Consider the following 14,984-nt stretch of genomic DNA (forward strand, 5'->3'; position numbering starts at 1 on the left):
CCAGACTCAACAACCTCTGTGTCTTTTTCCACTTAGACAAAAACCCAATTCACATCTTTGCCCCTGACACCCAGCCCCGCACAAACCTGCCCCAGACGGGGGTTCAACAAGGTCTGCCGAGGACCCTGTAGGTCCCCTCAATGCTCCAGTTTCTCCAGACACCCCAGAGCACAGGCAGCTCCCGGGGCTTATTTCTCCTATAACCACACGCATCAGCTCACACTCATCTAGACATTTCAGGGGCGGCCAGACAGTCCTCCGAAGTCCACGCCCCCATCTGCTCTCCGCCGCCCCCTTTCCTGTGTCCGATGCGGCCAAAATGTCACTCAGAGACACTCCCAGCTTGGTGCCACATTGTCTCCAGCTTTTCACTCCACATAAGGACTTCTCCCCTTTCACAGGTCATTATTTTAACATCTTACTATTTTAGCAGCCTTCCGTTTTAAAAATAGCCAATAGTCAGCCTCCTTCTCCTTCTGAAGCGCCGCTGTCTGCACGATTGTGTTCACATTCCAGCGCCCCCTTGGAAGGGGGAGGCTGAGGCTTTGCTACACCTACGACCAGGTTCTCTGCTCTGCATTTTCCTAGCATTTCATACGTAGAAATGCATCTGGAACGAGTCCAGCGCATAAAAGAGAGAACTTTAGTCCTTATTTGTAACTTTGCTTTTCCCTCCAACTAGCCCATAAAAACTTGAGCCAACTTACTCCAGTTCATTGAATTTTACAAATGAGCAGGAATGAATATTTTGCTTGTAAGTATCACTAGAAATGAGAAAGGATTCAAATTATTCTGCATATATCTCTAAGGAAAAAAAAAAGTTTTAACCTTAGTAACAAATGTACCTCTCCCAGATCTCAAGGGGTTACATTTTGCTTTTGAGCTTGTCTGTATTTTTTCACTTTTTTCATAAGGATCATGCAACATTTTACAATTTTTTAAAACATAGTCATCTTTTTTATTTCTTTTAAACCGAAGTTTCTCAGTCTCAGCACTGTTGACATTTTGGATTGGCTACTTTTTCATTGTGGCAGTGAATGTCATACATCGGGATGTTTAGCAGCATCCCCGGCCTCTACTGACACCAGGTGTGACAGTGACAAATGTCTCCAGACATTGCCAAAGGTCCCTTGTGGGGTAAGGGGGCAAAACCACCCTGTTTAAAATCCACTTTTTTTTTCTTTAAGATTTATTTACTTACTTACTTATTTATTTATTTATTTATTTATTTATACAAGCACTGGGTACAGTCAGAAGCGTGGGAGGGTGAGAGAATTCACCAGAGCCAGAGCGGGGAGCAGAGCAGCCAGAAGGACCGAAGTACACTGCTGAGGGGAGCAGCGGGCGGCAGGAGAGGTCTGCCCGCCATGCGGGACCGGGGATCGAACAGACGCCGTGGAGGCTGCGGGCAGCTTCGCAACCCAGCGCTCAACCGCTGCACCACGGGGGAGGCCCTAAAATCCACTGTTTTATGCTGTAAAGATTTGGGGTCTTTCAGGAATTTTAGAAGCTAGTAAGAAAAATGAGCACTATCTTAGATGAAAAGGGTCATCAAGTTATTAAAATTAAATATGCTCCAGAGAACAAGGCCTTTCTAAACAATGAATGTCAACACATTCTCCAATTGCTATCCCGTTGCTCCAACAGGTCGGCCAGGGATTAATGGAATGGCCCACATGGGACAGCAAGCAGACAGGCTGAGCAGCACAGCCAGGCATAGAAGTGGTCCTGCAGAAGTCGGGAAAAACACCAGAAGGAGTGGAACCCGACTTCTGTGCTCGCCAATTGGACCCAGAGGAAGGGTAAGTGGAAGAGGAAGAGGAGGCTGTTTTATGTGAGGGAAGCAATTGAGCAGCAACATCATAAAACTATTATCAGAATGTGCAGGGGATGGACTTCTCTGCTCTTAACCCCAGGTGAGCTGAAAGCCCTTTTCATTTCAACATCCATCTTTCTCAGACTCCCCAGTTGTTCTTCAATCTCCAAACGTGGCACAGCTATTGACTCAGAATCTCTGAACGGTGAAAGACTATCACAACTCTCCCTGTATGGAGTTCATGGATATGTGCAGTAGGGACAACTTAGAAAGAGAAATTCATCCTCCAACTCTCACATAGGAGAGAGAGCCAGCAGCTTGAGAGATCTGCCAGAACACTTGGAGTAGGTGCCCCCACGGCTGAAAAGAAGATAGAATTTAGCCACTTCGGGAAGAGCACACAGGCCTTACCTGCAGCCCCCTTGGCTGGGGCACCACCTTGCAAGTGTGCACCTAGTTTCCTGACCCCTGGCATTTAGGACCCAGGCTCAGCAAGGCCTCTGTACCCAGCTAGCCCAGACACAGTGACGCTTCACACCTTCAAGCATACATGTCAGGGGCGACCAGTATAGACTAAAGATTCCCAAATTTGGAGGCAACCCTAGGAAGAGAAATAGGAAAAATTGCGAAGGTTGAAGCATGCAAAAAAAAAGAAAAATAGTTATCAGGTGTCATATCTTTCATTGCCTTTGAGCTATTTTACAACTCTGTAACTATAGAATATGGATGGTACTATGGGTAAAACTATGTCCCCTCAAAACATGTTGAAATCCTAACCCCCAGTACCTCAGAAAGTGATCTTACTTGGAAATAGACCACTGCAGAAATAATTAGTTAAGATGAGGTTATACAGGGGTGCAGTGGGCCCTCAATCTCAGACGACTGGTGTCCTTAAGAAGTGACACAGAGAGAGAGATATGCAGAGAGTGCAAGTGACAAAAGAGGCAAAGATTGAGATGCCATAGCTGCCAGCCAGGGAACCCCAGAGAATGCCAACAAAGCTGGGGAGACAAGGAAAGATTCACCCCGCAAGTATCAGGGGGAGTTTGGCTCTGCCCACATCTTGAATTCAGACTTCTAGCCTCCCAATGAGATAGTGGGTGTCTGTTTTTCTGTCTCCCAGTTGGTCATACTTTCTTAAGGCAGCCCTGGAAGAACTAACACAGGTGGTGATGCAACTTGGTTTTATCTCAGAGATTCTCCATGGCTGACCCATGGAGACTTAATGAAGCTTTGGGGGCGGGGGAGGAAGCAGGTTTAATGGAAGGCCAATAATAGCTACTGAAATTGTTCTTTGGAGTCAAAATTAAATAAACCAAACCAAAGGCGTCTAAGGTAGGCATTTGGGTAACACTCTACTTATTGGACACAACTTCACTGTGCTATGGGTGTGAATCTACTTGTCTATTTTGGTCAATCATTGTTACACGGCTTCAGTTGTCTCAGTGTAATGGATCCTGACACTGTCCCTGTGACTTCGTAAGGAGAAGCTTAATCTCTGAGATAAAACCAAGTTGCTGTTCTTAAGGAACTCAGAGCAGCTTAAATACAACCCTGCCCCAGAGCGAGCACTCAGTGTTTATCGAAGATTATTTCCTGAAAAAGTGGGATGAAGACATATACAACTACCTCGGAGGACTTGTCAGTCAGGTTTTTAATTGTATTATTATTCCACGGTGTTCTCAAGCAAGCAAGCAGAGGATTTTATGAATCTCTGTGGGTAGAAATTCAATAGGTTATAAAAACATCATAATGCAACTATACATAGAACACCTTACTAGAATAAACAGACTAAACTGGAAATGTTACATAAAATTAGGGATTTTTTGAACAAGCAGACAGCAATTATATATTTGGGGGGGGGAATCTACCTTGTCTGGAAATGAAGAAATTTGAGCAGACATAAGCAAAATTATATTCGTGTAATTTGTGTTTTCTTTCCTCTTTCCCCTCCTGAAGATAGCCTATAGGGCTGAGGTCATGCCCTCAAAATCATCCTCATTTAAACAGAAGGTTTTAGTAGTTGTTAAAAACATTTAAATTCATACTAAGATGAGAATGACTAACAACACATAATGAGATATTCTTTTGGAGGTATATTTATGTTTTACTGATGAGCATCCAATCCAATAAGCACTACACTGTTTATATCCAAGCACTATGCTGTGGGCTCTATATGATACAACCCTGCTCCTGGCCCAAGTGACATAAAGTTAGGTTGAACTCCAGATTCAGCTTGCTTGATCCTCCTGACCTAAACAAAAATCTTAATCTCCCCACGACCATCTCAGTAAATAACATCCAGAGTCCACTCAAGCCATTAAGCTAAAAACGTAGGTGGTATTCATAATGGTTCTCTTGATTAAGTCTACTGCTCTGCCTCAACAATATATGTCAGGCCCCATATGCTTCTTCTCATCTCCATCTCCTAGTTTAAGCCACCATCATCTTACATCTGGACTGGAAATGTCCTCCCAAATGGTTCCTGATTCCCTCTTTACCTCCCCCTGCCGCAGCCCACAATATGTTCTCTACATGGCAGCCAGAGCAGCCTCTTAAAAACATAAATGAGATCATGGCACTCTCCTCTAATGACTTCCCATTGTACTAGATGTAAAATCTGAACTTTTTATCATGACCTCAAGACCATACTGAACCTGGCCTCACCAGCTTTCTAGCCTCATCTCCTGTTGTTCTTGTTTTTTGCTAACTCTGCTCCAAACCACATTGTCTTCGTTTTCAGTTTTCTGAATAAGCCAAATTTGTCCTGCCTCAGGACCTTTGCATTGGCTGTTCCCTTCACAGGGAAACATGTGAAGGGCTTGTCACCTGGCAGGCTTCATTCTATCATTTCAGTATCAGCCCAACTCTCACCTCCTCAAGGAGGCCTCTTCTGTATAAAGGACCCCTCCCAAACATACTCTGCCACAGCAGTGTGTTTTGAGTACTTTCATTACACTTGGTCCCATCTACCCCCCTTGCTTGCTTGTCCATCTCCCTGTATGCCTCGCCTTTATTAAATACCCACTAGAATGCAAGATCTATGCAAGTGAAAATCTTATTCATTACTACATCTCAATTTATATTAAGGACATTCTATATTTATTGAATGAGTGAAGATGCAAGATAGAAAGTTTGGATAAGAAACCCTTCCTTTTAAATCACAGCCTTCCCCGTGGACAAGCTTTACCAGCCTGATGTGAAAGGAATTTAAATGCTAACTTCCAAGTACAGGTAGTTTTAGAAACTAAAAGGAAAGAAAATACACAAGACATAATTCCAAGTAATAGACAGGAAGAACTGCAGGAAGTATAGTGTGAACAGTGATGACAGTCTCCATTCTGGATAGAGAAGGAAGGAAAAAATCACCAGTTCTTCAGTCCTTTTAAGAGAAACATCAAGAACAGCTAAGTACTACTTTGGATACTTTAAAAAGAAGAGTTTGGAAAAAATTCTCAGGCAGTTTGGAGCTTGTTTTTTAACATTACTTATGGAAAGGCCTAGAAAAGAGAGTAGTGCAGATCAACAAACCCAAACCCCCCACTCCAATGCAAAGACAGGTCACAGCTCATTTTATTGAAGTTATGTTGGGTGGCTAAGGTAGGGGCAGGGAGCAGCTTAAAACCTGAAATTCATCCAAAAGAAGCAAGAGAAAGCGTCTCCACCTCAAAGAATTAAAGAAGGTGATAAGGAAGGATCCTGTACATGCATCATTCATCAGAGACACCTAATAGCTTACAGTGGAGTTCACAGCCATTTGATTGTCACAATATAAAAAAGTTGCTCATGTTGACAAAAAAGAAAAGAAATTTAGAATTTTCGGCTCTGGTCTAAAGAGGATAGTGCAACATTCCTATTTCCAGATAGTCTGGTGGAAGTAAACAACTCCAGGAAAAAAGACAAAGATCCCTTCTGCAGAAGCTGGCATGACAGGGGTAAGACCTGAGCACTTACAGAAGAGCTCGTTGGGTCAGTAGAGTGATGGCTCCTCTGACCCGAAGAGACAAGTGAGGAAACAGACCTGTTAACAGCCCCAACCAGCTGTGGTGGTTATTCCAACTTAAAAAATATTAGACAAGATTTCCCACCAAGACTATTAGAAATTATAGAAAGAGAAATGACTGAATCAGTACACAAAATACGATTATGGCTAAGTACTTTTCTGGGCTGAGAGCTGGAGCATCACAGAACTAGGGACTTTGAGGTCATCCTGGGCCAGATCCCAGTGCTGCCATTTATAAACAAACCATGTGTCCTTTGGCAAGTTCCTTAACATGACCATGCCTCCAATTACTCAGATCTACAATGGTGATAGCAATACAGACATCATAAGTTATTGAGGACTAAAAGTATATATATATATATATTTTTTAATTTTTTATTTTATTTATTTATTTATACAAGCACTGGGTACAGTCAGAAGCGCGGGAGGGTGAGAGAATTCACCAAGCCAGAGCGGGGAGCAGAGCAGGCAGAAGGACCGAAGTACACTGCTGAGGGGAGCAGCGGGCGGCAGGAGAGGTCTGCGCGCCATGTGGGACCCTCCCTCAGGTGACCGGGGAGCAGCCAGGGATCAAACCGGCGCTGCAGAGGCTGCAGGAAGCTTCACAGCCCAGCGCTCAACCGCTGCGCCACCAGGGGAGGCCCTAAAAGTATATATATTTTAAAATTGATGCATAGGGCCTCCCCAGTGGCGCAGCGCTTGAGCGCTGGGTTGCGAAGCTGCCCGCGGCCTCTGCAGCGCTAGTTGGTTCCCTGGCCGCCAGCTGAGTGTCCCACAAGGCGCACAGACCTCTCCTGCCGCCCGCTGCTCCCCTCAGCAGTGTGCTTCGGTCCTTCTGCCTGCTCTGCTCCCTGCTCTGGCTCTGGTGAATTCTCTCACCCTCCCGCGCTTCTGACTGTACCCAGTGCTTATATAAATAAATAAATAAATCTTTAAAATAAAAGAAAATAGATGCATACACATGTGCACAGATATATGTGTGTTTTCACTGTGTAATATGTGTATATACATGTACTTTTAAGCATGACTAGGCCTAGCACATAACAATAAACAGTAGCGTCCTTCTCTCTTCCTTCATGGGGATCAGAGCTGGACTCACCTTTAAATGTTCTGAAAAGAAGCCAAAGGTAGAAACTCTTTTGGCCCCACACATGCCAAATTCACAGCTGACTATAAAATGATTTCGTAAGGTTATGAAAGGGGAAGAAAAGAATCATATTGTGTTTAAGGAAGGCAGGTGTAGGCCACCGGAGTTCATGTTCAGAAGGACCCCCAAGGTGCCTGGCCACCTGTTGAGTCCAGCCCCAAGGTGCCTGGCCACCTGTTGAGTCCAGCCCTGCTCTGGGGGTGATGAACAGCCCATGCAAGGTTCCCAGTTCTGGCCTAAAGTAGTCATAACACCCACATCTGCCCTTATGTAGTACTTTCTCTAAGCCAGGTGGGATTCTCAACTCTATACATATATTATCTCATTTACTCTTCAAAATAATCCTACCAGATTGGAACTATTCTAATTGCCACTTTACAGATAAACTGAGTCACAGAGAAGCTAAGTGACTTGTGCCCAAGCCTACTCTGTTCCCAACCTCATTCTCTGATCTTTACTTGCTGCTTATTTTCTAGAACCTAGTTTAATGAAGAATATTTCTAGAGTCCCTCATCATAAAACATTTGTCCAATTTAGCAATATGCATCAAAATTTAATGTGCATAGCTTTGACCCAACAATTCCTTTCCTAGGAATATTCAGAATTAATCACTGAAGCATGTAAAAATATTGTAACACAATGTTCTTTGTCACAAACCTGCTTTGAAAAATAAAAAATTTGGAAACAAGGTAAAATGACCACCATTATGAAATGGGTCAAATAACATGTGGTGTGCCCAACCAATTACCATCCTCCAGAGGCATAAAAAGAAAGCGGCAGCTCTATGCACTGACCTGGAAAGATATCAGCATGTATGAAATGAATAAACCAAGAGAAAATACAGGATGTAGAATGATCTCACTTTTGCTATTGTATTACATTATATTAGAGAGCAAAATAAATCTATAGGAGTATAACCAACCTTGCCCCAGTTGTTTCTAGAAATTTTGCTTTTCATTGATTCTTCCTTTTATACTAATCTTTTTTTTTTACAATGAGTATGTGTTCATGTTTATATCAGAAAAAAATAAAGATATGTTTCCTTACGCTTGCCTCGACTTTGTGTCATCTGTTCTGTGCTGCTAGTGCTAGTCCCTCCCTGTACAAAGCCATGATGGGCTGGGAAACTGCAACTTCTTAATCACCAGGAAGATGTGAAAGGGTGGGAGAAAAATCACAGAGAAGAAGCTCCTATACTTCGGATCAATAAGGAGGGCTGGGATGTCAAAGCCCAGAGTGTCGAAGACTTAAGTTTAAACACCGTGGGAGAAACAGATGTGTGTAGCTCTCAAAAGTCCTGCTCTCCTGCTCTCTAAATTCTCAGACACTAAAAGTGTGACACTATGATTAAAGTTTGAAAACACTATCTTTAGTTAAATGCCAAGTATGTTATCAATAGATAACATACGCCACAGGCATACCCCAAACTGACACAAAGTGAAAACAGATAAAACAGGCATTTATATCATTCATCCATGAGAGCCCCACAAGTGTGTGATTTGGAGCCAGGCTCCAGCCATGACACTGCCAGAGTCGCTGCAGAGACAGAATTTGGGGCAGTGGGTCAAAAGCGTCATTTTCATTGACTCATTGACGATTATCTTTTTATTCCCTTTCCATTTCCTGAGAGCCACAGACTTCTAGTGCATTAAATTATGTGCCTTGGGCTTAGATTTTCTTCTTCAAAATAAATATTTTAAGCTTTTCAAATTTGCTTTTGTGTTGTGGGTTTAGGCAACATCTTATTTGACCCATCATGGCACCAATTGCTCTATTTGACATTCAACAAATCTTACAACCTTCAGCAGTTCACCTTCTGAATATTATTACTGGCTCATTTTATTTTCGAATGTTACTTTCCAGTGGAGCATATCAGTGTTAACAATAAAATCATCCTGAAGATCCACACTATATTTGACATTTAGCTTTTGTTTATTGAAATCCATACATCTGAAACCCACACCTGGAATTTCCAACTACTAAATTATTATAACCCGCATTTACTAATATAATTAACTATATATAGGTTAATATGTTGGTATAATTATACCACTAGCTATATAAAGATATCTTTGGTAAGGTCACAAACACACTATTTACCCACCTTCCCACAGCCCCTCAAAACGTGACTCTGTCTTTCTCAGTAAATAGAAATAAAGCAAAACACTGTGCATTCAAAACTTTTATTTATTTTGGTTATGTCCAAATTCTTAATATACAAGTTCTTAAACCAAAATTTTGTTTGTCATCTTGACAATAGCACCCAACAGGGAACAGCACCTCCAGTGGCAGATTTCTAGCTGTTCTTTCATCCCATGTTCCCATTATTGCAGGCCCTCCATTCTCTGGGTAAAGCACAGGAAACAAATAGCTCATAAACTCTGGTTTTCAATGTGCTGCCATTGACCCCTTTGACAGATGAGTGGACACACAAAACCATGGTATTTACCTACAGTGGACTATTTTCGGCCTTTAAAAGGATGGGAATTCTGGCACACAAATGCTACAACGAGGGTGAGCCTCAAGGCTGTTGCGTGAAGTGGAATGAGCCAGTCACAAAAAGGCAAATGCAGAATGATCCCACTTCTGTGAGGTGCCTGGAAGAGGGAATTCACAGAGGCAAAGCAGGATGGTGGCTGGAGAGCAGGAAGAGGGCTGTGGGGGCTATTAATGGGTATAGAGTTTCAGTTTTGCAAGATGAAGAGAGATGACTTGCACAACAATATGAATGTCCCTATTATTACTGAAATGTATACTTTTAAATGGTTATGATAATTTTATGATATGTATACTTTACCACAATTAAAATAGAAAAAAATTTTTTTCAGTTTACTAAAATTGTATGAGGGCACTATCTCCACAGTGGGCTATAAAAGCTACTTGTTTTATCAACAGCCACATTAACCTCATGGTTTCCCAAATATGCCACAAAGAAATGTGTCTGTAGAATTGAGGCTACTAGAGGGGTAAGAGTGATGGGAACAGGTATGGGACAGGGCCCTAGGGAAGGACTAAGGGTGCTAGCAGTGGGTGTGGTATGGTGATATATACCTATGGAGGTGTAACCTATACCCCTAAATCATACACAGTGTGGTTAGCCCCTGTTACTGCAGTAATAATAAATATATATAATATATATATAATATACACAATATATATTATATATATTTTTTCCAAAGGAAAAAAATGATGAAGAGACTCCCTGAAAAGACAGCAGGTACCTGTAATTAGAAAATTTACATTTAAAAGTCTTTCTGTATGTTGAGGATATTGACAATAGTTTCTAAGCTTTATATGGCATGGCAAAGACCCGGAACAGCCACCACAATACTGAAGGAGAAGAACAAAAGTAGAGTGGACTGACACTGTACAACTTCAAGATTTACTATAAAGCTACAGCATTCACTACAGTGTGTTATTTTTTTAAAAGTGTGATATTGGTGAAGAATAGACAAATAGATAAATGGAACAGAATAGAGACCCAGAAGTAGACCACATAAATATAGTCAACTGATCTTGGACAAATGAACAAATTTAATACAGGGGAGAAAAGATAGTCCTTTTACCAACGGTGCTAGAACAACAGACATCCATGTGCAAAAAAATGGACCTAGACATGGACCTTACAACCCCTCACAAAAAATAAACTCATGTGGATCATAGACTTAAGTATAAAATGCCAGATTCCTAGACGTTAACACAGGAGAAATCTAGATGCCATTGGGTATGACAATAACTTTTTAGATACAACACCAAGGATGTGATCCATGAACAAAAGATTGGTAAGCTGGACTTGATTAAAATGAAAACTGTCTGTTCTGTGAAAGACACCATCAAGAGAACGAGAAGACAAGCCACAAACTGAGAGAAAATGTTTGCAAAAGCTATGTCATGGACTATTATCCAAAATATACAAAGCACATTTAAAACTCAACAGTAAGAACCTAAACAATCCAATTTGAAAATGGGCAAAATATCTAAACAGACACTGCATCAAAGAAGACATGCAGGTGACAAATAAGCATATAAAAAGATTGCCAATGAAAATGAGATATTGTTATATGCCCATTATATTCCAGTGTATACTTCTTAGAATGGCAAGAATCCAAAGCACACATAACACCAAATGCTCTTGAGAATGTAGGCAACAGAAGCTCTCATTCATTACTTGTGGGCATGCAAAATGGTACAGCCACTTTGGAAAGACACTTCAGTCATTTCGCTCAAAACTAAACATATTCTTACTTTGCATGTAATCCAGTAATACACTCCTTGGTATTTACCCAAAGGAATTGAAATTTTAAGTATACACAAAAACCTGACATGGATGTTTATAGCAGCTTTATTCATAAATGTCAAAACTTGGAAGAAACCAAAATATCCTGCAGTAGGTGCATGGATAAATAAACTGTGGTCCTTCTAGACAATGGACTATTGTTAAGTGTTAAAAAGAAATCAACTATCGAAGACATAAAAAGATGTACAAGAGAACTAAATTCACATTACTAAGTGAAAGAAGCCAATCCAAAAAGGCTATAAACTCTAATTCCAACCATATGACATTCTCCAAAAGGTAAAATCATGGAGCAATAAAAAAAACCAGTGTCTGCCAGGGGCTGAAGAGGAGGAAGGGATGAACAGGATGAATAGGGAGAGGAGTTTTAGGCAGTGAAACTATTCTCATGTTAGAAACAGTGTATATACGCCATTGTATGTCCATCCAAACCCAGTGTGTAGAAGAGTGAACCCTAATGTAAACTGTGGATTCTGGGTGACAATGATGTGCATTGTTAGCTCATCAATTTTAAGAAATGTACCTCTCTGGATGTCACAAATAGGGGAGGACTTGCATGTGGCGGGGGTGGTGGTAGGGAGGCTGTTATGGGAACTCTATTTTCTTCTACCTTTTGCTGTGAACCTAGAACTGCACTCAAAAATGAAGTCTATTAATAACAATATTTAAAAGACTTCCTACTGTATGATTCCAGGTATACAACATTCTGTAAAGGCAAGACTATAAAAACAGAAATAAAAGATTAGTAATTGTCAGGGATTCCAGAAGGACAGGGGAGGGATGAATAGAAGGGGCACAGAGGATTTTCAGGGTGCAAAACTATTCTGTAAGATACTGTAACAGTGGGTATAAGACATAATGCCTTTGTTAAAGCCCATAGAACTGTACAACAGAAAAACGGAAATTTATGTGAAGTATCCACATTAGTTAATAATAACCTACCAATACTGGTTCATTAATTGTAACAAATATATCACCCTAATGCAAAGTGTTAATAATAGGGGGCAACAGGGCAAAAGGGGCAACTATTTAGGACCTCTCTGTACTATCTGCTCAACTTTACCTTGAATCTAAAATTGCTCTGAAAAACAAAATTTTTTTTATTAATATAAAAGCTTTCGACATGAGGCTGCCTCTGCCAAACTGCTGCCAGTGGTCTAAGCCCTCCCTGCGAGAGGTGAAAAATAAAAGCTGCTCCTTTGAATATTCCAGGTTCTGTTCCAGGAGCAAGGAAATAGGATCATCTCTTTCCAAAGAGCACTAGACAGTTGGCTTCCCTATGGGGAAATCTTCCCTCCTCCATCCCATGTGACCTTTGTGAGATGACTAATCATGATGCCTCTTTTCCTCCAAAGGGTGAGCATGTGACCCCCCAAACACCAAAATTTGCCCTCCCAGAAACATAGGAACACAGAGGTGAAGTGATGGGAGTGCCGCAAAGACAATGCCCTTCCATCCCTGCAACCAGCTCTTTCCAAGACCTGACTATTGAGTTCTAACTACAAAGGTTTCCAATATCTTTACCAAAGAAGTCCTATCTCGAGTTAGCCAGGGCTGTGTAGAGAGCTTGCGGCCAGAACCCTAACTGAGACATCTGGGGGAAAGACACCAAAATGCCAGCCTCATTTGTACCAATTTCTAACCAAGAAAAATGGTTAGAATTCGTTGGAAGAAAAAATGGGGGACAAGGGATCAGAGTGGTACCAGTGTTTGAAAATGCCTGCTGCGTGCCGGGCTCTGCACAGGGTGGGGGAGTGAAGAGATGAACATGATGAAGGTCGCACTCCAAGAACTTAGAGTGATCCAGTAGACAGAAGGTGGGCTTGGGACAAGCCTGGCTTCCCCTCTCCAGTCTGCCCTCACTTCTTTTTATTTTTTTGTAAGATTTGTATATTTATGCATATAAGAGCTGGGGTACAGGCCAGAGATGCAGGGGGTGAAAGGATTCACCAGAGACAGAGCAGGGAGCAGAACAGGCAGATCCACTGAAATACACTGCTGAGGGGAGCAGAGGGGGAGACAGGAGAGGTCTGCTGTGCCATGTGGGTTTCTCCCTGGCTGGCCGGGGATTGAACTCATGCTGCAGAGACTGCTACTGCTTCATAATGGTGCTGTGCTTAACCCCTTGCGCCACCAGGGAGGCCCACTTTTTTTTTTCATAATTTCTTTATTTTTTTATTCTTACAATGGTTGCTTTTTCTCAGGTGTAGTCCCCACAGAATTGTAGTTCCCACCAATTCACCCGTGCACCTCACCATAGTCCCTTGTGCTCTTCCCGCCCTTGTCTTGATCCCTTTCCCATCCCCTGTCCTGTAGAATGTCTCTGATTTATAGTTGTCTATTTTTGTTTTGTTTTGTTTTTTTAAAACTTTTTTTAAAAAGATTTATTTATTTATTTATACAAGCACTGGGTATAGTCAGAAGCACGGGAGGGTGAGAGAATTCACCAGAGCCAGAGGGGAGAGCAGAGCAGGCAGACTGACGAAGTACACTGCTGAGGGGAGCAGCGGGCGGCAGGAGAGGTCTGCGCGCCATATGGGACCCTCGCCCAGCAGCCGGGGATCGAACCTGCAGCCGGGGATCGAACCATCACTGCAGAAGCTGCGGGCAGCTTCGCAACCCAGTGCTCAACCGCTGCGCCACCAGGGAGGCCCTATTTTTGTTTTGTTTTGTTGTTATTATCATTTTTTCCCTTGATCCCCTATATTCCTCCTATAAGCAAAACCATCCAGTATTTTTCTTTTTCCTTCTGACTTATTTCACTGAGCATAATCCCTTCAAGTTCCACCCATATTTGCCCTCACTTCTTATGGGCACTTGTTTCAATCACTTAATCCCCATGTGGCTGTTTGACCAACTGAAAGGAATAAAATGTACTTATGTTCCATTCCATTGCCAAAATTAAAAATGTACACAGTCCCTACTATGATGCTTGGCACAAAGTAGATGTTAAATATATAACAATATGGATTTTAAAAATTATTTAGTCTTTTTTAAAAAAGATTTATTTTATTTATGCATACAAGAGCTCGGGTGCAGGCCAGAGATGTAGGGGGGTGAGAGGATTCACCAGAGACAGAGTGGGGAACAGAGCAGGCAGATTGACTGAAACACACTGCTGAGGGGAACAGTGGGTGAGTCAGGAGAGGTCTGCTGCACCATGTGGGTAGCTCCCTGGCCAGCAAGGGATTGAATTGTGCTGCAGAGGCTGCGGACAACTTCATAGGTCACATCTTAACCCCTTGCGCCACCAGGGAGGCCCTTATTTGGTCTTTTAGAGTTCTTTTTATAAGTAATATCAAACATATACAAAAGAGTATTTAGAGAGCATAAAATATAGATTTTACAGACACATCATATCTGTGTTAAACACTGGCCATCCTGGGATTTGTATGCCTCCCAGGCTAATGCTTTTACATTTTTTAATGGCTGAAAGATCTAAAGAAGAATAATATTTCATGATCTGTGAAAATCCCATTTAATTCAAATATGTGTCCATAAGTAAAGTTTCATTGGCACACAGTCATGCTCATTCTTCATACCCCTTGCACACTACAGTGGTAGCATGGAGCAGCTGTAACAGGGATTATGTGGCCTGCAAGGCCAAACAGTTCCTGTCTGGCCCTGGAACACTGGGAAAGTTTGCCAACCCCTGACTTAAAAAAATGAAAGGTTACCATTACCTCTGAAACTTTGGGGTGCCTATCCCCGGTTGCCTCTCCCT

The sequence above is a fragment of the Talpa europaea genome (assembly GCF_964194135.1).
Source record: "Talpa europaea genome assembly, chromosome: 3".
NCBI classification, from domain to species: domain Eukaryota; kingdom Metazoa; phylum Chordata; class Mammalia; order Eulipotyphla; family Talpidae; genus Talpa; species Talpa europaea.